Source organism: Petaurus breviceps, unplaced genomic scaffold, assembly GCF_028583685.1.
Source record: "Petaurus breviceps papuanus isolate PSGF00001 unplaced genomic scaffold, PetGlider_PUasm1.0 90977, whole genome shotgun sequence".
NCBI classification, from domain to species: Eukaryota; Metazoa; Chordata; class Mammalia; order Diprotodontia; family Petauridae; genus Petaurus; species Petaurus breviceps.
Genome location: NW_027187391.1, coordinates 53355144 through 53370269, shown reverse-complemented (window position 1 = coordinate 53370269; position 15126 = coordinate 53355144). Strand labels below are relative to the sequence as shown.

Here is a 15126-nt window from a genome sequence, read left to right as displayed (position 1 = left end):
GGAAGTATTACTATAAAGTAATGAGATTACATTTTTTAAGAAAACAAATATATTAGGATTAGAAGCTGTAGGTCTGAATGAGAAGCAGAATGGTACATATGGGCCCTACTATCTTCTAGGATGGTCATTAAAAATAGTTGTTCTACACTGAATGAATTGTTTGAGGAAGACATTTACTATATTCATCTAAGTGAGCTTCATCCTAGGAACAAATTTTACTTAATAACTAAGAGAATCCTTTGCAGAAAACAAATATTGGGTTAATCATGCAGACATTAAGTATGAACAAAACTTCATGATATCACCTGATGAAGGGTAGTGTATGTTTTTTGAGATCATTTTCATTCCTGTTCTGTTTCTAAAAGAATTACTTAAAATCCTATTTTATAATTCAGTACAAGTGTCTTCTTACTTGAAGCCTTTCAGTGTGAGCTACTATTAAATTGATTATATATACATATATAATACACACACACACACACACACACACACACACACACATATATATATATATATATATATACATATACACATACATACATAAATGAATCATGCACTCCTGGGAGTTGCATGCCTTTTGATACAGTGGGATGCTATGTAGGAGTACAAATTAGTCAGTTCACTCCAGGGAAAATAGAGGTGACTCAAGTGAGCAGTGGAAATGATTTGGGTGTAGAGGAAACAATTGTTATATATAATTGACAAATTACAATTTTTGATTTGGGAGATCTTTATTCTAGGGTTTTTCCTTTATTCCTTCATGATTCTCAAGTGCTAGCTAGAGGATAGGACTGGTTTTCTAATCTTTGTCCAGTGAAACGATTAAGATTTCTTTTTCTGGATCTTATAACTATAGCTGACTTTTAAATAGTTTTATGGTTAAAGTATATCTGTCTGCCTCATCTGATTTGATTCTTATAGCAACCCTGCAAGATAGTGCAACTATTGTTATCTTAATTTTAAAGATGAGGAAACTGAACTTTAGAAAAATTTTTGTTTGTTTGCCCAAGGACATATAGATTATGAGTGGAGAATCCAGGATTCAAGCCCTCATCTTTCAAAATATTGTATTCTTTTCTTTTGACCAAGCTTTTATCTGTGTTGACTGAAGACTACTTAGAATAAGGGTTTCCAAACTAAAGTCTATCTACCCCCAGTGTGTATAAGATATTGTGAGAAAATTTGGGAAATTTTGATAAATAACTATTTCATTCTGTTTAAATTAACATCTTCATTTTATTTCTTATGTGTATATGCATGGTAAAATATAATTTATTTACTTTAGTAATTAATAGAGGGTATGAGAAGATTACACTGCATGTCAAAGGGTATGGGGAACAAAAAGATTTAGAAACCCCTGACTTAGAAGATATAAAATAAGTACATCTGCCTTTGAAAAAAGTATTAATATATGATTCATAGAAGATAGACCTGCTAGAAGTGGTCAAAATACCCTGAAAAATTTTTGTGCAATACCTAGGACAAATCCATGTAAAATTAGATTAATAACCCATGTTGTTTGGTCTTAAAGTCATAAGGTTTAAATTAGGAAGGGAACTTTTAGATGAACCAGTCCAAATCCCTTCCTCCTCCTCCTCTCCTTCTCTACATCCTACAATCTCAATACATTCCATTTTACAAATGAGGAAATTCAGACAGATGAGGAAAGTGACTTATCTTATATCAAACAAGTAATAAGTAAAGAGTGATAGAGATTGGGATGGTGACATGATATTTGTGATAATCTATATTGTCAGTTCATTAATCTTTGCATAGTCAGATCTTTCTATAAGGAATTGATTTTCTTTGTAACTCAGAAATGATTGACTTTGTTTTGTGATACACTCCTGAACAAATCTCTTTAGTTAAGTTTAGATCTCAGAAGTCTATGCCTAGAGTAAGATGATGATGAATTTTGTTGAGGGTATAATTCAAAAAAGAAGTCATTGTTGAAGTTATATTTAGTTTACAAAAACAATAAAATAGCTTAAAATTTGGCCAACAAAGAATTTATATACTAGTTACTTTTCAGAAGAGAGTACAGTGCTGTGGATGGGGCCCTTTGGTACACATGGGACAGGCTGTACATTCCCTAGTACTTAGTTCCCTTTTCATCACGACTATCAGGTTGAGCAAGAATTCAGGCCCTTTGCATTTGTGCAAGACTGTAGGGGGCATCTAATGGCACCATTAGATGGAAGTAGAAAATTAGACACCACTCACTGTTGGAAATGTTTTGACATGCCAGTATAAATAATACTGTATTCTGGGCTTTGGTTTCATGAAGGTTGTTATACCTCTCATTAAAACAGAATATTCAGCAATGATTGAATTTGATTTAATAGTCTGATTCTTAATTTATATTCAGCTAAGATTGAATATGGCAGGCATCAACAATTACAATCTGCTTTCCCTTTCAAAGCAATAAACACATCAATGAATGATAGGTAAGAGAAATGTTTGGAAAAAAGATGTGACTTATGATCATCTCCAGGGACAAACTTTCTCTTTTAAGATAATGTTATCCATGGTTTGTAGAAATTAAAGTAATTTAACTCTGACCTTGGGAATTCTTCTATTTTTTGAGCTATTGCTTATTTTGAAAGAATTGTTAGCTCCTGTATAACAGGAAGCATAACTTTCTGCTTCAGTTTTTCTTGGGGGAAAACCATTGGAAAAAAAAATCAAGCTTTGTAACATCCATACAATTTGAAGAACATTAAATGCAAAAAAAGATAGAATGATGAAGACATTATCAGAATATAAATTAATATGTTGCACTGAATTAAACAGAATGAAAATCAGGAAAAGCAATAGTAAAGAGAGGTTTAGGGACCTTGAGATGGGGTGTAGAAGGTGGGTTATAGCAGGTTATAGGTGTGTTTAAGATTTGAAAGTCACTAGAGGTAATGGTTCTTAACCTAAAATATGTGAACTAGATTTTGAAAATATTTTGATAATTTATTTCAATGTAATCGGTTTTCTTTGTAATTATATGTATTTTATCTAATGCATTTAAAAACATTCTAAGAAAAGGTGGTTAGGTACATTACTACATACAAACATATGTGCTTAAACCTACATACATATACATTAATGAACTTTAAGAGATGGAGTTGATCAGAGCATCACATTTATTAAATACCTACTGCATTCCAGGCATTGTGCTAAGCATTGTAGATAAAAAAAGACAAAAAACAAATAGTTCCTGCTCTCAAGGAACTCAACAAAGAGACAGAATGTAAATAGTATGTACAAATAAGATATGTATAGGATAAATTGGGGGTAATTTCAGAAGAAAGGCACTAAAACTAAGGTCTGGGAAAGACTTCTTGAGGTAGGACTTTAGCTAAGGCATAAAGGAAGCCAAGGAAATCTTGGGTAGGTGATCTTAGAAGATATGATAGAAGGAACTATAAAAAAGTAAATGGGCCATTAGAGCAGTACTGTAAGAGATAACAGGAAGAAATAAAAACTGCCCTGCAACTTCTAATTGGGGAGACTGATGTCAAGTAGTAAGAACCCAGTTGTATGAACCAAAATTTTAGGGGAAAAGTGAATTGTGCCAAAATAATTATTTTATTTTTTTAATGGCTGAAAATATTCTTTTTTAATTATTTCCCTTGGACTACCAACAGTTCTCTACCTGCTTATATCTGTTGTTATCCATCATTAACAATGAACAGACAGCAATTCCCAAATTAAATATAGGTTGTGTTCTAAAATCTTTATCATAGATTGGTTAGTTTGAACTCTGAATGTATTTTTTCCTTATTAAAAGAAGAAGAGGAGGAGAAAGAGGAGGAGGAGGAGGAGGAGGAGGAGGAAGAAGAAGAAATAGAGATATCTTGAATTGGGAACCAAATCATAGAAATGTTCTTGTAGGAAAATGTGTTGAGTTCTAACTTGTCATACCTGGAGCATTTCTCTTTTAAGTGAAGGAATGAGGATTTCTTATGCCTGTTCCTTTTACCCTTTTCTCTCCTTCTCCCCCAAGACTGACCCAATGGACCCTGAAGCAAGGATTCTAGCTGGAAGATGGAAGGACTGAGGAGGTTAGGGGCAGGTTCAGAGACTAAAGGAGGTCTAAGGGTAAAGATCTGCGTTAGGTACTCTTGAAAGAGAAGGGTAACAGAAATACATAATGACTGTTTTTTCCTGTAGACTTCAGTCAGAAAAAAAGAAAAAATATCTTGATATACAAAGCCATGTTAACATGCAGTTCTCTGTTTGTGACTTATGACTGAGGCCAGCTTGGGAGTGGCCACAACTAAGTGGAGAGCATGGAAAGAAGACACAGGCCAGTCGGGAGCCTCACAGCAGTGAAGTCCATTTATTCATCCAAGGGTGAGATGAATACTTTTACAGAGTAAGCTAGTTTCTGTATCACATGGGACAGGCTGTATATTCCCTTGTATTTAGTTCCTTTTGCATTACTACTATCAGGTTGAGCAAGAATTCCAGCTGTTTTGTTCTTTGCACATCACGGAGAGTGGTAAGCTAGCATTTGGTTGGCTTAGGAACAGCTGCAAGAAACTGGCTCCTCCTACCTGCCTAACTTAGAGTTGGTTCTCAGCAGTGATTGCTGCTCTGAGTTATCAGCTCTTCTTTGTCTCTGAGTCTGTTTTCTGGTTTGTGTTGCTTTTTAGCTTTTTGTTTGCCATTTTGTAATGCTACTTATTTGTTTTCACTTTTTAAATTTTATATTCTGCAGACTTACTGGGCTTGTAAATCCCAGTTTGGTCCCCAACTAGTTTCTGTTCTTCCCTGCCTTAATTCTTTTGACCTCTTTAGTAAGACTCACTCATAGTGTTTACAAACTAATTTAGTTGGGAATAGCTTGAAGCCTGAAATGGATTTATGAAGCCTATTAGGCTTATTTTGATGTCCCCAAAATACTAGTTATAATCAATATTTTTGAAGCATGTATAATGTTCCATGTAATATTTGGAGAGGAAAATATCACTAGCCTATCTTTTTCATAAAACTCTTATTCTATTATATGACTATTAACCACAAATTTTATTTTAAGGAAAGCAGTATTATAGAGTAGAAAGTCTAGTAGGAGAATTTGGGAGACATGCCAGAATGATAGGGCACAAGGGATCCTATCTGTTAAATATTAGTTTAAAAATTAGAATAAAGGGGCATCTAGGTGGCACAGTGAATAGAGCACTGGCCCTGGAGTCAGGAGGACCTTAGTTCAAATCCAGCCTCAGACACTTGACACACTTACTAGCTGGGTAACCTTGGGCAAGTCACTTAACCCTATTTACCTTGCCTTCCTCCTTCAAAAAAAAAATACAACATCCAGCTTTTCACAAGAAAATTAAAGGCCACCAAAATATGAGCAATGGATAAAAGCAGAGGCAAAAATTTCAGAAGGAAGATATAATATAACATTAACAGAAACATCAGAAATAAAATAAAAGTTTGTTTAACACAAAAAAATAATAAACAGTATGAATGAATTAAAGGAGCAAATGTAATAAGCCCCCAAAAATAATAAGAAGAAATAAGAATTGAACTGAGTATATATAAGGAATCTCAGAACAAAATGATGATGAAACTCAGTGATTTAGAGATCTGCATTGAAATACTTTTTAAAAAAATCACTGGAAAGAAGTACAATGTCTTATTCCCCAATGGCTACAGGGTCATGTGATAAGAATATAATGGTCTACAAAACAAGACTTGCAAACTGTAAACAACTATGTAAAAGATTGCTCCAAATCACTAATAATAAAAGAAATGCAAATCAAAAAAAGTCCCAATAATTTACCTCATATACAGCAAATTAGTGAAGATGACAAAGGGTATAAGCTGTCAGTGTAGGAGGGGTTTCCAACATAGGAAAGATAGGCATACCAATAAGCTGTTAATGGAGCTATAAATTGGTCCAGTTCTTCTAGAAAATAATTTAGAATTATTCAAAGAAAATGAATAAAATATCCATAAGCTTTGACAAAGAGCTCCCATTGTTAGACATATTCCTTAAGAAGATTAAATTGGAAAATAAAAGGTCCAATATTCACTAAAAACATTTCTGGTGATAATTTTTGTAGTATCAAAGAACCAGAAAAAAAATGCTCATTGAGGAATGAACACAAACATCATGAAATATTATTGTGAGAAATGATGAAAAGGAACATTTCAAAGAAGTGTGGGAAGATTTATATGAATTCTTTTTAAGTAAGTTAAGTGGAACCCTGAAAACAGTATTCACAATGATTGCAGCAATGTAAAAAGAAAGAATAACAGCAACAAAAAATGAATGCTGTGTAAATCATAATGACTAAATTTGGCCTCCAAGAAGCAATAAGAAAATATGCCTCCCTCACTTCTTTGCAGAGGTAGGAGAAAATCAAGGCCCAAATGTCTTAAGTGATTTTTCCATAGTCATGTAGTTAGTGAGTAGCAGAGCTTGGTTTTAAAGTCAGGTCCAGGCCAACTCTTTTTCCCCCTAGGCTAATTTGAATTTCAGTAATAATTATTACATATGATCAATGAATAAAAATATAATTATCATGGATTTTGGAACTATGAAACATCAGTTATCTTTTTAAATATAGTTTATGGATTGTTTTTATGACATAAAAACTATGAATTATGCAAAGGCCAATGTAAAAAACTCAAGGTGGGATCAAGTAGGCTGTTACATTTCTTATGATATTCTATTCATAAGAAGTAGTATAAGAGATCTCAAAGAGGAAATGAAAAATTATTTTAAAATGTTGATGTGATGAGATATACAGTCTGGCATAGAAAAAGAAATATACTGTCAAATGTGGTTAATGTATTGGTTAGTATTGCTGTAGTACTTTCTTTTTCTCTTTTTTTTTTTTTATTCTTTGTTACAAGGGATGCCACTGAAATTTGGAGAGAAGAAAGATATATTTGTAAATTAATGTGATAAGAAAAAAGATAACCATACAAATTCCTCTCTCCATCCCTTCAGAAAAAAAAAGTGAAAAAAAGAAAGGAAGAGATAAGGTTGTGGAGTTGGATCCATAAAAACAAGTTCTCAGAAAACATACCTATTCCTATTGGTGTAGAATTTGGGGACTACTATTTTGGTTTCTTTTTAGATGTGATTGGGAACTTGCATCCTTTCTAGTAATTTAATTTGTCAATTCCAAGAAGTTTGATTCCTATCATTTCTTTCCCTTTGTGTATAAAGAAGTAAAACAAAATACATATACCTTTATAGTTTATAAGATTTGTCTTAGTCCCTATTGCATTCTGCCTGCACCAGTGGTTTCTGCCTCAAGTTTTTTCAGAGAAGTGACACTTCTATCCTAAGCATCTGACCAGGCTAGAAATACACCAAAATGCAATCTTATCATACTCTCCCATTCCAACAAATTCATCAAATGACAGTGAAGCAGGTTTTTTTTTTAATTCCCCATGGATGTAGGCTTATTTCAGAGAGGGTTAATGACAGTTTTGTGAAATATTAGCATTCTAACATTAAGATTCTAATAATTTACTGTGTTTTAGCACAATGCCTTTTTAGCACATTAGACTCTTAAATTCTAATTGATGTGACTAAAAGACAAGGACTGTCCCTTTAAGGCACACATTAAGGCCTTACCTCATTGTCTAGATTAAAATAAATTTTGTTAGTTAAACTTTTTAAACAGAGATTTTGATTTATCCAACAAAATGGTTACTTAAATCAATTATTATGTAAAGATAATCACTGGAAATATTCTGCTGTGTATCTAAACCCTCAGTTTCTACATTAAATTTTGAGTCACCTGCAACTTTGATTCTAGAAGAACATCTATGTTAAAAAGATAGGTGGATATATTTTTTTCTTTGTATCACTTTATTTCCCTTTTCCTTTTATTAATTAATTTGTAGTTTTTAACATTCACTTCCATAAGATTTTGAATTCTAAATTTTCTCCACCTCCTTCCCCCAAAAGGCAGGCAATCTGACAAAGGCTCCACATATACATTCATGTTGAATATGTTTTCACATTAGTTATATTGTAAAGAAGGATTAGAACCAATGGGAGGAACTACAAGAAAGAAGAAACAAATGAGAGAGACAGACAGAGAGACAGAGAAAGAGAGAGAGAGACAGAGAGAGACAGAGAGAAAGAGAGAGAGAGAGACAGAGAGAGACAGACAGAGAGACAGAGAGAGAGAGAGACAGACAGAGAGACAGAGGGAGAGACAGACAGAGAGACAGAGAGAGATAGAGAAAGAGAGAGAGAGAGAGAAAGAGAGAGAGAGAGATCACAAATAGAATACTTCAATCTGCATTGTGGCTCTATAATTCTTTTTCTGGATGTGGATAGCATTTTCCATCATGAATGAGTCTTTTGGAATTATCTTAGATCCTTGCATTGCTGAGAAGAGCTAAGTCTATCAAAGTTAGTCATTTTAGAATATTGCTGTTACTGTGTACAAAGTTCTCTTGCTTCTGCCCACTTCACTCAGCATCTTGCAAGTCTTTCCAGGTTTTTCTGAAGTCCAGATAGACTGATATTTTGTATTTCAAAAATTATCATTCATTATATTTTTAAATGACTATTGTCCACCTGAAAGTTTTGTTAAAGAAGGCAAACAGGCTACGTGATTATAAATTCACATTGTTTATTTTATTAAGTCTAGCAGACACATGCTACCCAGAGCCAAAACATAAGTTCTGACTGTCTGATACAAGAATGAACAGCTTTAAATATGTTTCAGGAAAATCACAAGTCAGGATGTTTGTGTACCTCAGATTTCTGGTCTCCATGTGTGTTTAACTATACAAAAATGAAATTTCTTTGTTGAATAAGTTGTGAATACAAATTGAAGAGACAATTGACAAAGTAGTGTCAGCTGGAAATTACAATCCTAGAATGTCTGAGTTTCCCCCATATAGCATATATCCTTAGGATACCAAGATAAAAGAAGTCAATCTTATCTGGTCTTTGAAGTTGCTGACATAGGAAAGGGCATTTTTAGAGCAAAGAAAAGCAGGCTGATTGATTAGTTCAGGCTTTGACCCTTAGTGGTGTTCAAATGATCTGAAATGATTATCACTATTTATCTCAGATATAATAAGTACTCTTGACATTCCAGTAATGCAGAAGGGTAATTGAATTTGGATCCAAAGGACCTGAATTAAAACAAACAAACAAATAATCTCTACTGTTCTTAAACTATAAGATCTTAGGCAAGTCACTTAACCAATTTTCTCATCTAAAAATAAAGGGAATGTCTTAGGTCAGAAGTGTCAGACATATTGCCCATAGACTGCATGAGGCTTACAACAATTAGAATATATACTGAATGTAATTAGAAAATATTTAACAAACTAAGTTAAAATATAATAAAATGGATCCTTTGATATTTTAAAACTAAGCCAATATGTAATTTGCAGGGATCCTTAGATATGGTTAAGGAAATTCCCTTTTTATTTGAGTCTGACACCAATGTCTCAAAAGGTGCTTAATGTTCTTTCTAGAAATCCATAATAATATGGTCAGTTTTACAGATGAGGAAAACAAAGTACAAGAGAGTTTAGTGGTAATATATTGAGGCAGCTGGTGGGAGAGTGGATAAAATGCTGGGTCTTAAATCAGGAGGACTTGAGTCTGAATCTAGCCTCAGACATTTACTACTGATGTGACTGTGGGCAAGTCACTTAACCTTTGTTTTCTTTGGTTTCCTCAAATATAACATGAGGATAATAATAGCACCTACATCCCTGGGATGTTGTGAGGATCAAAGGAGACAATATTTGTAAAAATGTAAAAATGCACAGTGCCTTGCTTACAGGGGTGGGAAACTTGCAGCCTCAAGGCCACTTGTGGCCTTCTAGGTTGTTAGGTCCAGCCTTTTGACTGAGTCCAGGTTTTACAGAACAAATCCTTTTATTAAGGGGATTTGTTCTGTGAAGTTCTGTGCTACTAGTACTAGTGGATGCCACTTAAATGCTTATTCTTTTCTATTCCCCCCTTTACAATTCTAAAATTCCCTAGGTAATGGGAATTAACAGTTTAAACAAACACTTATCCTTGGAAGCCCTGAGGTTATAAAGCATTTTATTTGTTGGGGTTACCTTCCTTGAATTAGACATTTAAATTCATCATCAAACTTAAAAATCCATTTTAATTCATCATATTGAAGAAGAAATTTTAAATAGTATTGACGAATATAATAAAAATAGTTCATGAAGCTAATTCATTTAAGCTTCATATACAAAGATAATTGGATTTATTGGAGACTAGTTGGAAGTGCAAAGAATACTTCCCCTTGATATTGACTCTTCTATAGATCAATAGCAGTTCCAAATGTAGTAGAAAAAAAAAAGACAAGACTCAACAGGATCTAAATTATTAAGGCTAGCTATATTATTGCTAGGGAGTTCATTAACACACTCATCAATAGAATGAGTTTCATGGACATCGGCAAGAGTTTCATGAAACATCTTTCAAAGGGGATATATATCTCTCAATGGACTGGTCTTAGTTAAAAAAATATAACTAGGTAAAATAATTACATTAGTAAATGAAACTTTTAATTGAAAACCTGTTGGCATTAAAAAAAAAAGCAACCTGCTTCACATCTGTTCCTTAATCATTTATAACTAAAAAGCCAAGAGTTTTTCAACACTATATTTAGATACTATCTAGCCATCTTGGAATTTGTGTATAAATATTTTAAGGTGTTTATAAATAGGGACAATAAAAAAATAGTATTATCTGACTGAGAAACAGTGCATGTAGTAGAGAAATAAAATTGTCGAGAAAATATGCAAAGTAAGCTTATATGATTCTTGGGGAGATTGTACAAAATAGCCATGTCCCGTATGTATGTATGTATGTATAACATATGTATACATAGGTATATGTATGTCTAATATGTATGCATAGGTGTATGTGTGTGTGTGTGTATTCTTATTTCAAGCTATATAGATTAAGAAGCTGCAGCATGAAAAGGAATTCCCAAGATGGGAACTCTAGTGTCAAGTCAGCTACTCACTAGCTGTGTGGCCATAGGCTAGGCAATTTGTCCTTAGGTTTCAGTTCCCTCTTCTTAAAAACTGAGCAACTTGAATAGATAATTTAAAGAACCTTTCTATCTCTGTAATTCTATGAGTTTATGGAAAGAGCAATTGATTTGAAATCAGAGGTCCTGAACTAAAATCCTAGTTTTTCTGTTTACTATCTGAATGACCTTGGTAAAGTAATTTTATTTTCCCAAGCCTCAGTATTATCATTTGTAAAGAGAGGATATTGAATTAAATGACCTTTAAGATCCCTTCTATCTGTATACTTAAGATCTATGACCCTAGGACTCCACCATGCAGCAGAAAGAGCTCCAAATTTATAATCCTAGGACTAGCGTTTGAATCCTATTCTGCCATTTACTGTCTTTGTGACCTTGGACGAATCAATCCACTTCTCTTATCCTTAGTTTCATCTATAAAAATTATGGGACAGTTAGGTATAAATGAACTTTAAAGTTTGTTTCAGGTTTAAATCTATAATACTCTGATTCACTGATCATTAATTTCTCTTTCACACTAAATTTATAATCCTATAAATTCTAAAACATTATTTGGCTGATTGTGTACAAAATGTTCCTAATGGAATATTAATCTGGTAAATTCTTGTAAAGTTTTAAACCCAAATCACTATTTGTGGATATAAGGAAGAGTCACTTATGTTAGAAGGACTTTTATTCCAACTGAACTATGATGTTGCCATAGAGAGCAAGCTTAACAGATTAGATATATACATATGTATCTCTTTACATATACATAAATTATGCATTGTGTGTATGTGTTTGTGTGTGTGTGTTTACACACTCACCATAGAGACACATATTGGATAAGCAGCCATAGCTGGTACATAGCTAGTCAGGAAGAGTTGAGTTCAAGTACCTTCTCTGGGACATATTGGCCGTGTGACCCCACGCAAATCATTTTACCTTTCTCTCAACTATAGATCTATGTTTCTATCATCTATAAACACTGACATGGAGAGATATCAGGCTATATTCAGATTCATAGAAAATGTTCATGTTGTTCTGTCATTTTCTAGTCCTGTCTGACTCTTTGTTACCCCATTTAGGATTTTCTTGGCAATGATATTAGAATGATTTGTCATTTTCTTCTCCAGCTCATTTTACAAAATAAGAAAACTGAGGCAAGCAGAGTTAAGTGAGTTGCCCAGGGTTACACAGCTAGTAAATATTTGAGGCCAGATTTGTACTCAGGATGATGAATATTCTGACTACAGGCTAGGCACTCTATCCATTGTACCACCTAGCTGCCCATCAAAAATGTTACAAATTGTGAATCAAAAGTATTCATGTCTTCCTTCTGAGAGTGCCTTCAATTTACCGTGTACATACCTTGTATGCACACAGTATTTGTATATTGTCTTCCCAATTAGAAGGTGAGCTCCTTGAGGGCAGGGACTGTTTTGCCTTTGTGTCTTCAATGTTTAGCAAAATGCTAGACACATAGTGTTTAATAATTACTCGTTGCCTTGACTTGAATCATTGCCTCAGTTTAGGCCCCAGTCATCGTCTATATAGGTTAGTACAATCCACTCCTTTCAGGACTATCCTTTCTAGTAAATCCTCAATGCTTTTGCGTGATTTAAAAAAAAATAGAGATCACACACACACACACATATAAAACAACCACACATCTTGACTGTAGGACTAAGGCTGCACTCATATCTTGTGAGTTTACAGTTACAGTTGGCATTTTTGGTTCACTTTACCTCTGAGGGATGATGGGGTTTTGCTTATTGTAATTGCCAGATTTTGAGAGTCTGGTAAATTGAATAGATTCCGAGTCAGTCCCAGAAAACAAGGTCTAGAAAAAAAAATAGAAGTTGTTGTCCAACTCAACAGCTCCACCAAGGGGACATGCAGGTTGGAGAAGTGTGAAAACTTAAGTCTCCCTAAGATATAAGGGGGTCTACTGCCTTACAGAAAGAGCATTTATCCTCTAGATAATATCAGTCTCTGATAATGTTAATAGACTAGGACTGAGGTCACAACTCTGTTACCTTAAACTTCAATTTTTTCCTTCATTCCCCCCATTGTATCATTCTAATCATAGCTACCATTCCTGTCCCTCATGTCCTAACTCCACAATCTCATCATCTTAGTCAAGTAACCTCTTAATATGCCATCTATCTAGTGAAGGGATTGATGGGAACAGGTAACCATATCACTGCACTGTGTAATAAGCATGAGTGGCCCCCTATTACTTCAATGATAAAACACAAACTCCTTTGACATTCAAAATCTGTGTCATATTAACTTTGAGGTACCTTTCCACATTACTTTCCCATTACTCTCCCTCCCTTATATACTCTGTGTTGTCACCAAACTGGCCCATTCGCCTTTCCCCATATATAATGTCATCTTCCATCTCTATGCTTTTGTACAGGCTGTCCCCTGTGCCTTGCATGACCTCCACAATCAACTCTGCATCTTGCAAACTGTTCCCTTTAATTCAATTCAATGAACATTAGTTGAATCCCTGTTGAATTGGTGGAAAGAACACAGGCCCTTGAGTCAACAGATCTGGTTTCAAATTCAGACTCTGACGCTTGCTACCAATGTGAGCTTGGCCAAGTCATTTTACTTCTCTGGACCTCAGTTTCCTCAACTACAAAATGAGATGGTTGGAGTATACCTGTAAACTCCAGTCTTTCCAGCTACATTTTGTTGTCCAGTCTATGATTCTATGTGCCAGCCACTGTACTGAGTACTAGAAGTTATAAAGATGAAAAATAGAGATAAATAGAGAGATAAAGCTCCTTTCCCTCAAGGAGCTTGCATGGTGTTGGAGGGAAGTAACAATTACAAAGTACATTCCAAATGTTATTTTTAGATGGGGAAAGAGAGCCAAATTGACAGGGGTGGGGTTTTGGCAGAATCTAGAAAAGCCTTCAATCAAGTGCCACTACATAAGGACATATATATGAACTCCTTCTTGTAGAACCAATAGCATGTAAGTTCCTTGCAATCAGGGAGTGTTTCTTTCTTGCCTTTGTTTTCCCAGTGCCTAGCACAGTGCTTAAGTAGGTACTTTAGAAGTACTGGTTCTACTGAGCCTTTGAAAAAAAATTATCCAAACTAAAAAATATGAAATGCTTCACAAATTTGCATGTTATCCTTGCATAGGGGCCATGCTAATCTTCTCTGTATCCTTCCAATTTTAGTATATGTGCTGCTGAAGCAAGCAGCTTTTTTTTTAAAACTTAAAATAAACAAAACAAAACAAAAAACCCTACTTAAAAAAGTCATATTTCTGGATAATCTTGTATCCTTTGGGTACCTACTTCATTTCCATTTTTCCTTATCTCAATAAGTGATGAATATTTTATTGCAAAAATAACTCTTCACTGTTTTTGAACTCCTTGGAGCATATATGTTCAATAATGGGATCTCTGAATTGAAACTTAAGGAGTATCCTATCTGTCTGCATATATACATGTAGCCTATGGACTTGACCCTTATCTTAATTCTAGGAAGGCAGAAGCCAAGAGCATATCCTACATCAATCAAAGTCAGTCATTAGCATTCAAAAAGGGGTTTCCCCCAATAAACATTTTCTTCTAACACTAAATGTCTCTTCCATTTCTGATTATCTATTGTTAGTCTATACAGTTTATTTTCTTCCCCCTTCTTGATAATCACCATTATTTTCTCTACCTTTTAGGGTGAAAATCAATAGTAGTTTTGCTTTCCTTTTTTTCTTTTTTCCTGATGGGACTGATGATTAAGGGAATGATTTTTCATATGTCTAGTGTTAAGAAAGGTTAGCATCTGTAATTATTCAAATTTTGCAGATGCAGAAACAGATTGAATACATTTTTTTTTTGTAGTTGAAAGGGCAAATAATTAGTGTAGCTAGGACTCATAATCCAGTTCTATTCTATTAGTTCACATTACTTTTCTGTGCCTCATACTGTACTTCATATGGGAATTCAAAAATGAATTGAGCCTGAGAATTAGAAGTTGCAGAACGTATTTGCCACATGCCAGCTGGCATTCGAATCTCAAAAGGGACCTGCCTGCACTTATTTAAGAGAAAGATAAATGTGTTCACTGGATCTGTTACTATAAATTCATTTAGGAGCAGGACTGAGAC

General features: G+C 34.1%; 1 protein-coding gene and 1 non-coding gene across 4 annotated transcripts in view; one reads left to right on the top strand and one right to left on the bottom strand.

The window, feature by feature from the left end:
* The window catches only part of GRIK2 (glutamate ionotropic receptor kainate type subunit 2), an 833871-nt gene that overhangs the window by 466389 nt on the left and 352356 nt on the right, over positions 1-15126 (top strand). The window lies entirely within an intron of this gene.
* LOC138153367 (U6 spliceosomal RNA) lies at positions 14112-14214 on the bottom strand. The gene has a single exon (XR_011166349.1). It is a non-coding gene; the product is annotated as a U6 spliceosomal RNA (small nuclear RNA).